The following is a 16,718-nucleotide window of genomic DNA, read 5'->3' as shown; positions in this document are numbered from 1 at the left end:
TCGGCTGCTCAAGGACTGCATACATGTGGCAAGATGTGCACTGGATGGCATTAACAATAGTGGAGCACATTTCCTAATGGGGATTGCACCAGACAGAAAAGTTAAATAATAATAAAAATAAATAAATAAATACAAAGTATTAATAAAAAACAGACAGCAATTCCTCCCTTGGAAACTCCCTGAATCCAAAGTCACTGAATCACAAGTCACACTTACCGCCGTTCACACTTACGCTCAGCTCACACTCAGCTCACTCACACTCGCTATGCTGAAGATTTATAGATTTTTTTTTTCTCTAGTTCCCCTTAACAGCAATCCACCTTGCTGTTCAAATGCTGTTCAAATAACACGGCCCACATAGTATATAGAACAGCCATGTAGTATCTAGCACAGACATGTAGTATACAGCACAGCCCCCTCCCCCCAAGAATGGCTCCATAGTCCAGTACTCACTGTTATAGTTAAAAAAAAAACACTCCTCACCTCTCAACGTTCCCGCGCCGCGCTGCACCCTCCCTGCTCCTGTCTCGGCGGCTGCCGCTGCACTGCCTGACACACAGCAAGTGCGCGATGACATCATCACGCACCCGAAGCGGCAGTGTCAGAGGCAGAGTGGCGAATGATGGGAGAGGGAGCGTCAGGTGACGCTCTCTCCTCCATCATTTGCTTTGAAGTTCAAAGCGGCGGCGGGGGAGTTGGCGCTTGCGACAGTCGGGCCCCCCTGCCTCACAGGGGCCCATAGCAGCTGTATGATGTGCCGCTAGCTGAGGGCCCCTGGGGGAGCGGGGGCCTTAGGCACTGGCAGCTGCCTGCCCCTAACGCCGGCCCTGAATGGGCCTTCCTGTCTCGCCAAGGCCCCGGCACTTGCCTGGGTACGCCAGGTGCTGACGCCGGCCCTGCCACAAGTACACACGTGGTCAAGTGATCACGGAATTGTATTGATAGTACCGGGGAATCGCCGCATGGTGTCACGATTCGGTGGTCTTCAATAACACAGAATGATGGCAGATCTCTGTCCCAAGCCAGGACAACCACTTTAAAATGGTCTTTTAGCAACTCAAGTGGAAACTGAGTCTGTTTAATTATGCAAACTAATCTACAGTACTGGTGGGACAGGTTTCTGGTATGCTATCTAGGAAGGCTCAAGTGTACTGTTCTTTTGGCTGAGTGAATAATATACCTTGGGGTCAATTGCCATGAAGAATAATACACTGACACTAGCTACTGTAATGGAATTTTAGAATTATTACTATGGTCCTATTAATATGTGTTATGTCCTAGCTGGCAGCCACTAGGCATATATTACTGCATGCATATATTACTGCATAGGTCAATTAAAATTCCTTTAATTAAGAACTCTGATATATTTATCTTCATGCCGCATTAACCGTGATTTATTTATTACCCCTTCCTTTGGTTATTAAAAGGACATTGCTGGTATTATGCGTTTTCTTTTATTACCACAAATAGCATCTGCAGTGGTGAATATAACTGATGTAATAACATAGGTAATAATAGGAAAGGAAAGCTATTTGCAGGCACCCATTGGTGAGGCTGAGGCAAGGGCTATAGGAAAACTTGAGCTTGTGTAGTAACCAAGATCAATTTTAGAAAAACTTTAGTGAATTTTTAGTTTTATTCAACAAAAACGTTGCAAAAAAAACTCATCAAAATGTATCTGCCGCTGAAAGAATTGACATGTTCCAAATTTCCAGAATGCTGTAGTTCTCAAATTTATTCAGGAAAAAAAACAGGAGTGTGCATGAGATTTCTGTAATCTCATTGCTTTTTGCTAGTACTGTAAAACACAGCTTCTTTTCACAGTCAAAAAACCATTGCTTGTGAACATAGCCTAAGTATAAGTTCCTATGAATATTTGGTGAGTTTTGATGTTGCAGATTTTCTGCAGCATTTCAGTTTGTTTTTTATTCATATATTTTCCACAAACAATGTAATTCTATGTAAAAATTCATATATAAATAAGTGGAGAAAATTGGTGGTACCATCCTGTCCAAGTGAAAAAACCCCACAATGAGCAATTAAATAAATCAAGACTGACAAAAGTAATTTTCAATTTACTGAATATCAGCTAATGACTCAGATATTGGTTTTGAAATGTGCTTTAGCAGGGAAAAAAAAAATAATGAAAATGGCCTGGATAAAAATGTTAGCACTCTTAAGGGGATGTATATGACCTATTAATATGGGCATACAGATATGTTAAGCTAGTCCTACTTGTATGCCTCATATTAGCGGTCTTGTTGTTGAGAAATGTTATGTTATTTCTGTATGCTAATGATTTTTTCCAGGCTCCGTGGCGTGTGGTGCCCGAAATAAATCTCTGCCTCCTGTCTTCATTATTATACTACCACCCACCCATGCACATCAGTTCTGGCACTGGAATCCCACGCCTGCGCCCTGCACTTCCTCTACAATACATACTGTTCCTCCCTTCTATGGCCACTGCATTCAGGGATCTCCTGCGCAGGCACCAGCAAGTCACTGTGACCTCCGGCATGCGCATCAAAAATGTGCTCTCCCAGCTTCCTTACTGCGCAGTCATCGCTAGGATCCATGTGTACATAGTGATGACTATGCAAGGAGGAACTGGTGAGAGCACATTATAATCGCAAATGCCGGAGGTCACTGGAGCAGAAAAAAATATAATCTGCTACTGATTTGTTCATTTTGTTTCTAAAAGATCACATTAAGGCTCTGCTCACATTTATCCTGTGCTCTGTGCTTAGCACTTAAGGTACCTTCACACTAAACAACTTCACAACGATATCGCTAGCGATCCGTGACGTTGCAGCGTCCTGGATAGCGATATCGTTGTGTTTGACACGCAGCAGCGATCAGGATCCTGCTGTGATGTCGTTGGTCGCTGCAGAAAGTCCAGAACTTTATTTCGTCACTGGACTCCCTGCAGACATCGCTAAATCGGCGTGTGTGACGCCGATTCAGCGATGTCTTCACTGGTAACCAGGGTAAACATCGGGTTACTAAGTGCAGGGCCGCGCTTAGTAACCCGATGTTTACCCTGGTTACCATCGTAAAAGTAAAAAAAACAAACAGTACATACTTACCTTCCGCTGTCTGTCCCCGGCGCTGTGCTTTCCTGCACTCCTCCTGCATCCTGTGTCAGCGTCGGCCAGCCGGAAAGCAGAGCGGTGACGTCACCGCTGTGCTTTCCGGCCGCTGTGCTCCCAGTCAGTGCAGGAAAGCAGAGCGCCGGGGACAGACAGCAGAAGGTAAGTATGTAGTGTTTGTTTTTTTTACTTTTACAATGGTAACCAGGGTAAACATCGGGTTACTAAGCGCGGCCCTGCGCTTAGTAACCCGATGTTTACCCTGGTTACTGGGGACCTCGGGATCGTTGGTCGCTGGAGAGCTGTCTGTGTGCCTGTGCCCGCACCTTCTCCTTCTCTGGGTCCATATGCCTCACTGCCCTGCCTCGGATAGGTATTATTTGGCATTTTTCCTTCATTTTTCCCTCCATGGGGCCTCCTGCTTCCGGGCAGTCAGTGTATGAGTAGGCACTGGACTACATGCAGTGTTTATTATGCTTTGGTTTTTTGCATGTTGAGTCCACGGTCAGCACGACCGTGTGTTTGTGCTTACCATCATTTTTTGCCCAGATGGCCATCATGGCATATTAACCTGGTGGGTCACGTGTCTTTATCCTAGCACATCCTCCTGTCCCTTTGGTATTTTTTGCAGGGACTTTTCTTTGGGCACTCTGTGACATTGTATCATGATGGTAATTTTGGTTATGGTTCAACTATAGGCATATGTACTGTACTCGGTTTGGGTAGGTGTGGGTTTGTGGCCTTATTTTGGGCCTGTGTTTATATAGGGTTCAGTGTTTTCTTCCCTATTTTTAATGTTTTTAATATGTATTCTGTCTTTTGCATATATGTGTTAATAAAGCTGTTTTGGTTATATATATATTTCCTGTGTGGTGTACTCCCCCTTGTTTTGGGCCTACTTTTTCTTTTGTTTAGTTTACATTTGTGACAGCTCTCCAGCGACAAAACAGCGATGCTGCAGCGATCGACATCGTTGTCGGTATCGCTGCAGCGTCGCTTAGTGTGAAGGTGCCTTTACACCGCAGTTTCTGTGTAAATCTCTGAAGTATGTGATTTAGACAAAACTTCTGGCAGAAGATTTCCTATAATGAAGCAGAAGGAGGTACTGTGGATGCTGCCTGGCCTATAATCCGCGGTGTTAGTCTTTTGGGGAATGCATAAAATTGAGGTCCACAACAGTTTTGTGCATTTCTGAAAAGAAAGACAATGCTGAACGGAGACCAGATGAAGTACAGAGGAACTCTATTGCCCCATCAGGCTGTGTGCACATGTTCAAGATTTTTCACTATAAAAACGCGAAAAGAAAGCATACATTAAGCATCCTATTATTAGAATGCAATCCGCAATTTTTGTGCACATGTTGCATTTTTTATCGTGGCGGAATTGCATTCCGGAAAAAAAAATGCAGCATGTTCATTCTTTGTGCGGAATCGCGGGGATTCTGCACACATAGGAATGCATTGATCCGCTTTCCCGCATGGGGCTATGCCAACCATGCGGGAAGTAAGTGGATCATGTGCGTTTGGTACCCAGGGTGGAGGAGAGGGGACTCTCCTCTAGGCCCTGGGAACCAAATACCTGTAAAAAAAAAAAAGAATTAAAATAAAAAATCGTGATATTCTCACCTTCTGGCGTCCCCGGCAGCCTTCCAGCTCCTCGCGATGCTTCCATTCGCAGGGATGCTTTGCGATGCATTATTGGGAACGGGAGCATGGCGAGGATCGGGAACGCTGCCGGGGACGCCGGAAGGTGAGAATATCACGATTTTTATTTTTTTTTATTATTTTTAACATTACATCTTTTACTATTGATGCTGCATAGGCTGCATCAATAGTAAAATTTGGTCACACTTGTCAAACACTATGTTTGACAAGTGTGACCAACCTGTCAATCAGTTTTCCAAGTGATGCTACAGATCGCTTGTAAAACGCTAGCATTCTGCAAGCTAATTACGCTTGTAAAATGCTAGTGTTTAGCGGGAAAACGCATACCAATTCCGCATGTGTTTTACCCACGGCACAGTTGCGGAATTGCCGCAGAAATTTCCACAGCAATTCCGGACGTGTGCATATAGCCTCATAGTGAATGCATACATCGGGGATTTCATCTGAATTACGTCACTTAAAGACTTAGATGGAAACCCCCATTGTAAGTGCGCCGCGTAGAGCGCAGGATAAATGTGATCCAAAATGTTATGTGAAATGTTCCCAACAATAGCTTCAAATCAGTCCACAAAAAAGCCACTACTCAGGTCCATAATCTATTAATGGAAATATAGTGGCATTCCACGTTGCTGGTAGCACAAAGTCTCTGGAAATGCAAAATAGCTCCTCACCTACCAAAATGAAAATCAGCAAATTCTGCGCTCCCAAATCCAAATGCCTCCTTCCATTGTGAGCCCCAGTGTGCCTAAACCACATTTAACATCTACATGTTTGGCATTTCTGTAGCAATGAGAGCCTGCCTAATTTACAGGTGCGTGTCTCCAGGTAGCATTAGCTGGGCACTACAACATACTGGCACTACAACGTACTTGGGACTGCAATGTACTGGGCAGTACAATGGCAGTTTGCAATTCTTATTAACAACATCCCCTGCTACTTATTTCTGAAGTCAAATTCGTCACTACACCTGTAGATAAATTCCTAAAGATGTATAATTTCCAAAATGGGGTCACTTGAGGGAGGATTCTGCTCTTCTAGCACTTAGGAGCTCTGTAAATAGAGTCCACAAATTTTTATAGGAAATCTGTTCTCCAGAAGGCAAATAGTGCTCTGTCCCTCGTGAGTCTCGCCTTATGGCTAAGTCATACTGTACAGCCACATACGGGATATTTCTACATTCAGCAGAAATTGTGGCACAAATCTTGATTCCATTCTGTGACACACTTGTGGTGTCATTATGATCACTGCACCCCTAGATGAATTAATTGAGAGGTATAGTTTGTAAAATGGGGTCACTAATGGGGGGTCTGCTGTTCTGGCACCTCAGGGGCTTTCCCAGCGGTCATGTCACCCGCAAACTATAACAGTAAAATCTACACTATAATATGGCGCTCCTTCACTTCAGAGCTTTGCACTGGGCTTGAAATGTATTACATGTAGGGTATTAATGCACTCAGGAGAAATATTTACAACAAACTGAGGTCCTCTTTTCCTACTAGCCCTTAGAACAATTAAAAATGTGGGGAAAAACAACATTTGAGTGGTAAAAATGTAATTCTTTTTTCTTTACTGCCCAATGGTATAAAATTTTGTCAGGCACATGTAGTGTCAATATGATCACTGCACCTCTAGAGGAATTCATTGGGGGGTGTAGTATGTAAAATGAGGTGACTTATGGAGGGTTTCTGCTGTTCTGGCACCTCAAGGGCTCTGCCATTGTGACATGGCACTCTCAAACCATTCCAGCAAAATCTGAACTCCAATATGGCGCTTCTTCCCTTTCAAAAGCAGCTTTCACCCACAGTGTATCAGTGTACTCTGGAGAAATTGCACAACAAATTTTGAGGTCCATATTCTCCTGCTATTCTTGTGAAAATGAACAAAATTGGGGCTAAAACAATATTTTTCTAAGAAAATATTTTTTTCTCATTTTCACAGATCAACATTATAAAATTCTGTAAAGCATCTGTGGTTTCAAGGTGCTCACCACACATGTAGATAAATTCCATGAGGTGTCTAGTTTCTAAAATGTGGACACTTGTGAGGGATTCCATTTCTTAGGCTTATCAGGGGCTCTCCAAATGCAACATGACACCTGCAGACAATTATATCAAAGTCTGCATTCCAAAACATCACGCCTTCCTTCTGATCCCTGTTGAGTGCCTAAACAGTAGTTTTCCCCCACACGTGGGGTATCAGTATACTCAGGATAAATGGCATAACACCTTTTTTGTTCCATTTTCTCCTGTTACCCTTGGGAAAATGAAAAATTGGCAGCTAAATAAACATTTTTTTAAATATGATTTCTTATTTTCACAGTTCTATGTTATAAACATCTGTGAAGCACCTGGGGGTTCAAAGTATGTCACACATCTAGATACATTCTTTGGGGGCCTAGTTTACAAAATGGGTTCACTTGTGGGAGGTTTCCACTGTTTAGGCACATCAGGGGCTCTCCAAATGCAACATGGCATCTACTAATGATTCCAAACAATTTTGAGTTCCAAAAGTCAAGTGGTGCTCCTTCCCTTCTGAGCCATTCTGTGTTCCCAAGTAGTAGTTTTCCCCCACATAGAGTGTATTGGTGTACCAAATTTTTGGGGTCCATTTTCTCCTGATACCCTTTTGAAAATGAAAAACTTGGGGCTAAAAGAACATTTTTGCAGAAAAAAATTAGATTTTTTTATTATAACGGCTCAATGTTATAAATTTCTACAAAGCACCTGGGGTTTCAAAGTGCTCAATACACATCTAGATAAGTTCCTTGCAGGGTCTAGTATCCAAAAAGGGGTCATTTATGGGGAGTTTCCATTGTTTAAGCATATCAGGGCGTCTCCAAATGTGATATGACATCAGCTCTCGATTTCAGCCAATTTTGTGTTCAAAAAGTGAAACGATGCTCCTTCCCTTCCAAGCCCTGACGTGGGTTCAAAAAGTAGTTTTCCACACATATGGGATATCAGCATACTCAGGAGAAATTGCACAACAAATTTTGATGTCCTTTTTCTCCTGCTCCATTTGTAAAAAAAATAAAAATAAAATTGGGGTCTAAATTATCATTTTTGTGGAAAAAAAAGTTAAAAGTTTTGCTTCCACATTGCTTCAGTTGGTGTGAAGCACCTGAAGGGTTAATATTGAATGACTTTAATAATAATAATCTTTCTTTTTAAATAGCGGCAACATAATCCGCAGCGCTTTTCAGTTTGAACACATTACCATCGCTGTCCCTGATCGGGCTCACAATCTAAATTCCCTATCAGTATGTCTTTGGAATGTGGGATAAAACTGAAGAGCCCAGAGGAAACCCACGCAAACACAGGGAGAACATACAAACTCCTTGCAGATGTTGTCCTTGGTGGGATTTGAACCCAGGACACCAACGCTGCAATGCTAACTGCTGAGCCACCATGCTGCCTCTGAGCACTTAAAGGGGTGTAGTTTTTAGAATAGTGTCACTTTGGGGTATTTTCTGTCATATAGGCTTCTCATAGTCCCTTCAAATGTATGTGAAAAAAAGGGTTTTGTAAATTTTGTTGGAAAAAAGAGAAATCGCTCCTTTAACCCTTCTAACTTTCTAACAAAAAAAATTGTGCTGATGTAAAATAAACAGGTGTTATTTATTAATTATTTTAATAAACTCTCTGGTTTAAAGGAATAAAAATTAAAAGTTTGAAAATTGCTAAATTTTCACCAAATTTCGGATTTTTTTCTCAAATAAATGCAAGTCATAAATAAAAATGTTACCGCTATTGTGAAGTGCAATATGTCCTGAAAAAAACATGCTCAGAATCAGTGGGATCCATTGAAACGTTCCAGAGCTATTATCACAAAAAGGGCACTGGTCAGAATTGCAAGATGTGCCCTGGTCATCACATAAGGCTGCCATCACACTAGCAGTATTTGGTCAGTATTTTACATCAGTATTTGTAAGCCAAAACCAGGAGTGGATGATAAATACAGAAGTGGTGCATATGTTTCTATTATACTTTTCCTCTATTTGTTCCACTCCTGATTTGGCTTACAAATACTGATGTAAAATACTGACCAAATACTGCTAGTGTGACGGCAGCCTAAGATTCAACGGATTATAAGACGCACCCCAAATGTTGGAAGGAAAATAGGAAAAAAAAAATGTTTTAATAAAATGGTGATGCGTCTTATAACAAACTTTTACAATAGCTTACCTATGGGTGACTGCTGTGGAGGACTCCGCTGACATTTTGTGAAAGCTGAGATCTCCGTTCCCGAGATTTCAACTGCGCATACGCCAGAGGCCATTTTCCTGGAGTAAAGCATAGAAAGTTTTGGGGCCCCGGGCTTTCACAAAATGTCAGTGGATCCCCCGCACTGCAAAGCATCCCCTCCTACCAGCCTGGGACCTGCAGCATCGCCCCACTCCTGCCGCCTCCTCCAGAAGCTTCCTGCAACAGCTACAATGGGACCCCATTCCACCACAGCCGTTAAGCTACATTTGGATTACAAGACGCACCCCCATTTTCACTCTAATTTGGGGAGAAAAAGTGCATCTTATAATCCAAAAAATACATTATCTATCTTGACTCCATTTTGGTTATTCTACATGCAGAGTAGAGAGATTGAATGGGATCCTGAAACTAAAAATCCAATAAGCCATGCCTGAAATGGCCAGCCGACCATGGACAGAATACTGGCCTCTTGGACTCTTCTCAATCAGGTAACTCCCAACAAACAGTCCTCAGCACATATGAGGTGTTATTTGGCTCAGCCACTACGCTAGTTTTGTAGGCTGACTTCTTATGTTATTGCACTCACAAAATGCTTGTCTAATATACAGTGGGCACAGAAAGTATTCAGACCCCTTTAAATTTTTTACTTTTTGTTTCATTGCAGCCATTTGGTAAATGCAAAAGAGTTCATTTTTTTCTCATTAACGTACACTCTGCACACCAATGTTGAAATGTTTGCAAATTTATTAAAAAAGAAAAACTGAAATATCACATGGTCATAAGTATTCAGACCCTTTGCTCAGCATTGAGTAGAAGCATCCTTTTGACCTAGTACAGCCATGAGTCCTTTTGGGAATGATGCAACACGTTTTTCACACCTGGGTTTGGGGATCCTCTGCCATTCTTCCTTGCAGATCCTCTCTAGTTCCGTCAGGTTGGATGGTGAATGTTGGTGGACAGCCATTTTCAGGTCTCTCCAAAAATGCTCAATTGGGTTTAGATCAGGGCTCTGGCTGGGTCAGTCAAGAATAGTCACAGAGTTGTTCTGAAGCCACTCCTTTGTTATTTTAGTCGCGTGCTTAGAGTCATTGTCTTGTTGGAAGGCGAAGAGGTTTTCATCAAGGATATCTCTGTACTTGGTGGCATTCATGTTTCCTTCAATGGCAACCAGTAATCCTGTCCCTGCAGCTGAAAACACCCCATAGCATGACGCTGCCACCACCATGTTTAACTGTTGGGATTGTATTGGGCAGGTGATGAGCAGTGCCTGGTTTTCTCTGCACATACCTCTTAGGATTTTCACCAAAAAGGTCTATCTTCATCTGCAGACCAGAAAATTGTATTTCTCATAGTCTGTGAGTCCTTCGTGTGTTTTTTAGAAAACTCTATGCAAGCTTTCATATGTCTTACACTGAGGAGAGGCTTCCGTCAGGCCACTTTGCCATAAAAGCCCGAATGGTAGAGGGCTGCAGTGATAGCTGACTTTGTGGAACTTTCTCCCATCTCCCTACTGCATCTCTGGAGCTCTGCCACAGTGATCTTGGGGTTCTTCTTTACTTCTCTCACCAAGGCTCTTCTCCCATGATTGCTCAGTTTTCTGGACAGCCAGGTCTAGGAAGACTTCTGGTGGTTCCAAACGTCTTCCATTTAAGGATTATGGAGGCCACTATGCTCTTGAGTACTGCAAAAATTCTTTTGTAACCTTGGCTAGATCTGTGCCTTGCCAAAATTCTGTCTCTGAGCTCTTTGGTCAGTTCATTTGACCTCATGATTCTCATTTGGTCTGACATGCACTGTGAGCTGTGAGGTCTTATATAGACAGGTGTGAGCCTTTCCAAATCAAGTCCTATCAGTTTAATTAAATACAGCTGGACTCCAATGAAGGCGTAGAACCATCTAAAGGGGGATCACAAGGAAATGGACAGCATGTGACTTAAATATGAGTGTCTGAGCAAAGGGTTTGAATACTTATGACTGTGATATTTCAGTTTTTCTTTTTTAAATAAATGGTTTTTTTTTAGTCAAGATGGGGTGCCGATGTAAAGGTCAGCCAAGGCTGTAGTCATGGCCGAGCTACTCGGATTCTGCATCCCCTGGCCTCCGTCTACATAAACATCATGTCCCTTTAACAGCTCACCTGCTGTTCCATTCTCTGCACTAGCAGATCTTCTACTCAGCTCTTGTCAGACTGCTCCAGTCCCTCTGGGAACAACTGAGACACAGTCCAAGGATAACTTCAAACACAACAGTTTACTTTCGTTTCTTCACAGCTCATCCAGTTCCATTATCACAGTTACATCAGGTTTTACAGTATACATCACTTCAGCTTTCCCTTTCTTTCTTTCCTCACACGGTTCAAGCCCGAGTCCTACTGTCTCATATGGCATTTCAGTGTCCTCACTGTCCAGATTTCTTGCCTCATGTGGGGGATCCCTCAAAAGCCGTTTAGCCCCAGCTCCGAGGGCATCAGCCCACGCAATCATTTGCCACATGGCGAGCGACCTGCCTGTCTTTCCTGCAGTGTCTACTGTTAAATATGATTTTCCTCCAGTAGCTGCTGACGCTTGCATGTTTCTGGCCAAGCTGGTAATGGGGGTGCTGGATGGCTGGGCACTAAGCTCAAGCACCAACTTTGCGAGGTATTTAACCGGCTTCTGGGCATCTAAGCACTTCTGCACTTTACGGGCTCCCAGGCCCTTCTGACTGGAAACAGGAAGATCCCTTCTTCTAACCTAAGTGACCCCTCCTACATTAACTTTTAACAGGGTGACTAGACTAAGGATTCTGTACCCCCATCTAGTGGCTTTAGCACTAACTGCACTATCCTTATAATATTCCTTGTGCAGTAAAAAGATATATAACACACATATACATGTATATGTATATATATATATACAGTATATACCGTAGCATGCATTATTACATTACAAAGGAGGACGTGCTTAAGGGGTTAGGGGTGTAGCATAGTCCTTGTAACCCCAACACAGAGTGTACATTAATGAGAAAAAAATGAACTTTTTGAATTTACCAAATGGCTGCAATGAAACAAAGAGTGAAAAATTTAAAGGGATCTGAATACTTTTTTTTCCCACTGTATATATACTCTTGGGTTTACTCTTCTATTCCAGATTCTGACTCTGTGGAAGAGAACCACCCCCTGCAGCCTGGAGACTAGGTGGTTGTCAAAAGACATGTCAGAAGAGCCCTTGAGCCTCGACTTGATGGGCACTTCCAAGTTCTGCTGACAACTGAGACAGCCATGAAGCTTGAGGGAAAGCCCAACTGAATTCACACCTCACACTGCAAGAGGACAGCTGAGCCCAAAAAAGCCACCGAATGATGTGGGCTCACACCCTGTGCATTATCCTTTTTTGTTGTGAATTCTGTGGCCAAGCTCCCTCCTGTGGTCGAGAGTGGTACTTCGGCTGGTTCTGTCTATGAGCTTCCTTTGGTGGATGAGAGTGGTACTGCGGCTTCTGAGTTTCCTTCCTCAGGTGATGAGGTTAAGTCGTTAGGTGCTGCTCTATTTAACTCCACCTGGTGCTTTGATCCTGGCCTCCAGTCAATGTTCTAGTATTGGTCTTGCTTCCTCCTGGATCGTTCCTGTGGCCTGTCTATCCTGCATAAGCTAAGTTTTGCTTGTGTTATTTTTGATTGCTATTTTTTCTGTCCAGCTTGCTTTATTGGTTTTTCTTGCTTGCTGGAAGCTCTGAGACGCAGAGGGAGCACCTCCATACCGTTAGTCGGTGCGGAGGGTCTTTTTGCCCCTCTGCGTGGTTGTTTGTAGGTTTTTGTGTTGACCGCAAAGCTATCTTTCCTATCCTCGGTCTATTCAGTAAGTCGGGCCTCACTTTGCTAAATCTATTTCATCTCTGTGTTTGTATTTTCATCTTACTCACAGTCATTATATGTGGGGGGCTGCCTTTTCCTTTGGGGAATTTCTCTGAGGCAAGGTAGGCTTATTTTTCTATCTTCAGGGCTAGTTAGTTTCTCAGGCTGTGCCGAGTTGCATAGGGATCGTTAGGCGCAATCCACGGCTACCTCTAGTGTGGTGTGTTAGGATTAGGGATTGCGGTCAGCAGAGTTCCCACGTCTCAGAGCTCGTCCTTTGTTTTTGGTAATTGTCAGGTCACTTTGTGTGCTCTGAACTTCAATGTCCACTGTGGTTCTGAATTACCTGTTCATAACACTTTTTGCCTTGATAAATGGGGGCTCATCGAGAGCCATGAGAGAAAGAACGAGGAGCTAGTTACCACTTTCTGGTTTAATACCTCAGATCGTGTAGTCAGTTATAAATCCAGTGTAACAAGGTCTCCTGCCCTACGGTGGAGTAGCAGTGTGGGAACAACTATAGAATCACCCAAATGTGTATATCTGTCATCACTGCCAATACTGTCTATGAGTCTGATTGAGAGTCCTGGAATATGGTGAGATAGAACACTGGGGAAGAATGGGCCTACAAATCTCCCTTAGCCCGAGAAAAGACAGACAGCAAAGATAGAAGCTACCTTACTAGAATAACTCTGTTACAATCGGAATACGTGTTCAAACATTGTGCAGTAGGGTCATGTCTTACTTTAAAGTATGGAAACTGTCTTCCCCTATACTTGATGATAGAGAACCCTTCTGTGCATGGACACAGAACTTGATATGATGGGCATAAACATCCCTGGAGCAGTGACCGATTAGGACACTTATTTTAAGGATACTAAGGCCTGACCTATTCTAAATTATACTGAGACCCTGCAACCCAATACTTCCAAAGATTCATTCCCTAACCTATGAGTATAAACTATCTGTGTGCAAACATGCAATCCCGTGAAAAAACACATTTTAATTATAAGTATTAAAAAACACCTACCCAGTGTAAGGCTAGGTTCACATTGCGTTAACAGCAGCCCGTTCAACACATGCGTTAACAGACTGCTGTTAACGCAGATAGAGCTAGCAGATGCTCTATCTGCACTAGCAGCCCGCATCCCAGGGTTCGTCACTCAATGACGGCACATTGCTATCGCACGCCCATGTGTCCGACATAGGGCATAATGGCGGCGTTAACGGACTGCGTTACACCACGTTATGCCATGGTGTAACGTAGTCCATCTAACGGACGCCACATATGCAGTGTGAACCCAGCCTAACAGTGGTTAAAATAACTATAACAATGATATTAGCATAGACCCGATAAACATACAGAATATCTAAAACAGCCCTATAATAGTCCTAGCTGACTCCTGCCTATCTGTGGAGGTTGGCACATTAAGAGTACGTTTTTGGCACCCCCGCCCTGCACAACGAGGACTATCCTTGTCTTCCCTAGATGTCCCTTGCAATAGTCATGTGGGAAAACGTATAGATGAAAGATAAGAAATGAAATATAGATACATACAATTATTCCCAAAAAATAATTTTAAGAAAAGCAGATATTAAATCTCTTCTAGGTATCTCCTGTGGGATGGCACCCTGTGATAGTGAAAGACTACTATAACCAACTGTTGGATGCTAAATCTGATCAGCACATGAATGTGGACCCGTATAGTTTTTCCTTGCTTGTTGTGGTTTGTGTTTGTGTGTGCATGTCCATCCGATTGTTTGACAAACAGGTATATCTGGAGAATCCAGTGAAGACCGTCTTATTCTATTACTGGAGAAGAATGTACCTGGTGGAGTTTGTAGGCATGCACTTCAGCTGGAACAGCCATCCACTGCCACAAGAGGAGATTATGAGAGCAGGAGTTAATTATCTATCTTGAGTCCCAATTTTGGTCATTTTACATGCATCTTACTTTCAAAAATGGAGTCTGTGTATGTTTTTAGATAAGCAGTCTCAGGAATTTAGTGATAACATAGGAAAGTGAAAGAAAGAAGTGAGAGCCACTTCTAGGGTTTGGATGATATTAACTTTAGCCAGTTAGATGTATGTATGCTAAAGCCAGAACATACAGGTGCTTCTCACAAAATTAGAATATTATACAAAAAGTTAATGTATTTCAGTTCTTCAATACAAAAAGTGAAACTCATATATTACATAGAGTCATTACAAACAGAGTGATCTATTTCAAGTGTTTACTTCTGTTAATGTTGATGATTATGGTTTACAGCCAATGAATACCCAAAAGTAATTATCTCAGTAAATTAGAATACTTTATAACACCAGCTTCAATAATGATTTTAAAATCTGAAATGTTTGCCTACTGAAATGTATGTTCAGTAAATGCACTCAATACTTGGTCGGGGCTCCTTTTGCATCAAATTACTGCATCATTGCAGCGTGGCATGGAGACGACCAGCCTGTGGCACTGCTGAGATGTTATGGAAGCCCAGGTTGCTTTGATAGCAGCCTTCAGCTCCTCTGCATTGTTGGGTCTGGTGTCTCTCATCTTCCTCTTGACAATACCCCATATATTCTCTACGGGGTTATGTTAAGGCGAGTTTGCTGGCCAATCAAGCAACAGTGATACTGTTGTTTTTAAACCAGGTATTGGTACTATTGGCAATGTGGACAGGTGCCAAGTCCTGCTGGAGGATGAAATTTCGAACTCCAAAAAGCTTGTCGGCAGAAGAAAGCAGGAAGTTCTCTCAAATTTCCTGGTAGACAGCTGTGCTGACTTAGGTCGTGATAAAACACAGTGGACTTACACCACCAGATGACATGGCTCCCCACACCATCACTGATTGTGGAAACTTCACACTAGACCTCAATCAGCTTGGATTGCATGCCTCGTCACCACTCTTCCTCCAGACTCTGGGACCTTGATTTCCAAATGAAATTCAAAATTTACTTTCATCTGAAAACAGCACCTTGGACCACTGAGCAACAGTAGATTTTTTTTTCTCCTTAGCCAAGATAAGATGCTTCTGACACTGTCTATTGGTCATGAGTGGTTTGACACAAGGAATGCGATACTTGTAGCCCATGTCCTGGATACATCTCTGTGTGGTGGCTCTTGAAGCAATGACTCTAGCAGCAGTCCACTCCTTGTGAATCTCCTCAAAATTTTTGAATGGCCTTTTCTTAACCCTAACAATGCTGTGGTTACCCCCGGATTCTTGTGCACCTGTGATGCTCGTCACTTCTCACTGCCACGCTGTGAGTCAGAGTGGTCAAGGAGTTCAAGGTCAGAAGCCAGGAGAGTAAGTCATAAACAGAAGGAAGACACAAAAGCATAGTCAGTTAACATTCCAAGGTCAGAGTACCTGGAGGATAATGGATCAGAGCTGAAGGGGTTAAACAGGTGGATGGTCAGAATGAAGTCCAAGGTCAGGCAACAGATCAAGCATACAGAACTCAAGGCACAGGAAAGCATAAACCTCATAAGCTGAATGTACGTCAGGCAGAGTTTTGGGAGACACAGCTCAGTTAAGATGCACTGCAATTACCTGGAATAATGAACACCTGAAGACAGCTGACGCCTCACAGTCTGAGTTTGAATAGTCGAGCTGTCATTCAACACACTGGACAAAAGGCAGGGAGCCAGCACACCGAGGAAATGCAGGAAGCACGGATCTCCGTCCTGACGTGACGTGAAGAATATCCAAGAAAACGAAAAGATGATCCAGCTTCCAAATAAAATATAAAAGTTTAATCCAACATATTAAAATAAGGAGACAACTCCTGGGACGGCATCATACACATAGTAAGGCAAGCGACGCGCTTCGACCAAGCGATCTTTATCACAGCTGTGATAAAGATCGCTTGGTCGAAACGCGTCGCTCGCCTTACTATGTGTATGATGCCGTCCCAGGAGTTGTCTCCTTAT

General features: G+C 42.9%; 1 long non-coding RNA gene across 1 annotated transcript in view; it reads right to left on the bottom strand.

The window, feature by feature from the left end:
- Positions 1-16,718, bottom strand: part of LOC138657884 (uncharacterized) — a 172,791-nt gene that overhangs the window by 54,332 nt on the left and 101,741 nt on the right. The gene's annotated exons all lie outside the window — the stretch shown is intronic.

Source organism: Ranitomeya imitator, chromosome 1, assembly GCF_032444005.1.
Source record: "Ranitomeya imitator isolate aRanImi1 chromosome 1, aRanImi1.pri, whole genome shotgun sequence".
Classification (NCBI taxonomy): domain Eukaryota; kingdom Metazoa; phylum Chordata; class Amphibia; order Anura; family Dendrobatidae; genus Ranitomeya; species Ranitomeya imitator.
This window is presented reverse-complemented; position numbering and strand designations above follow the sequence as displayed.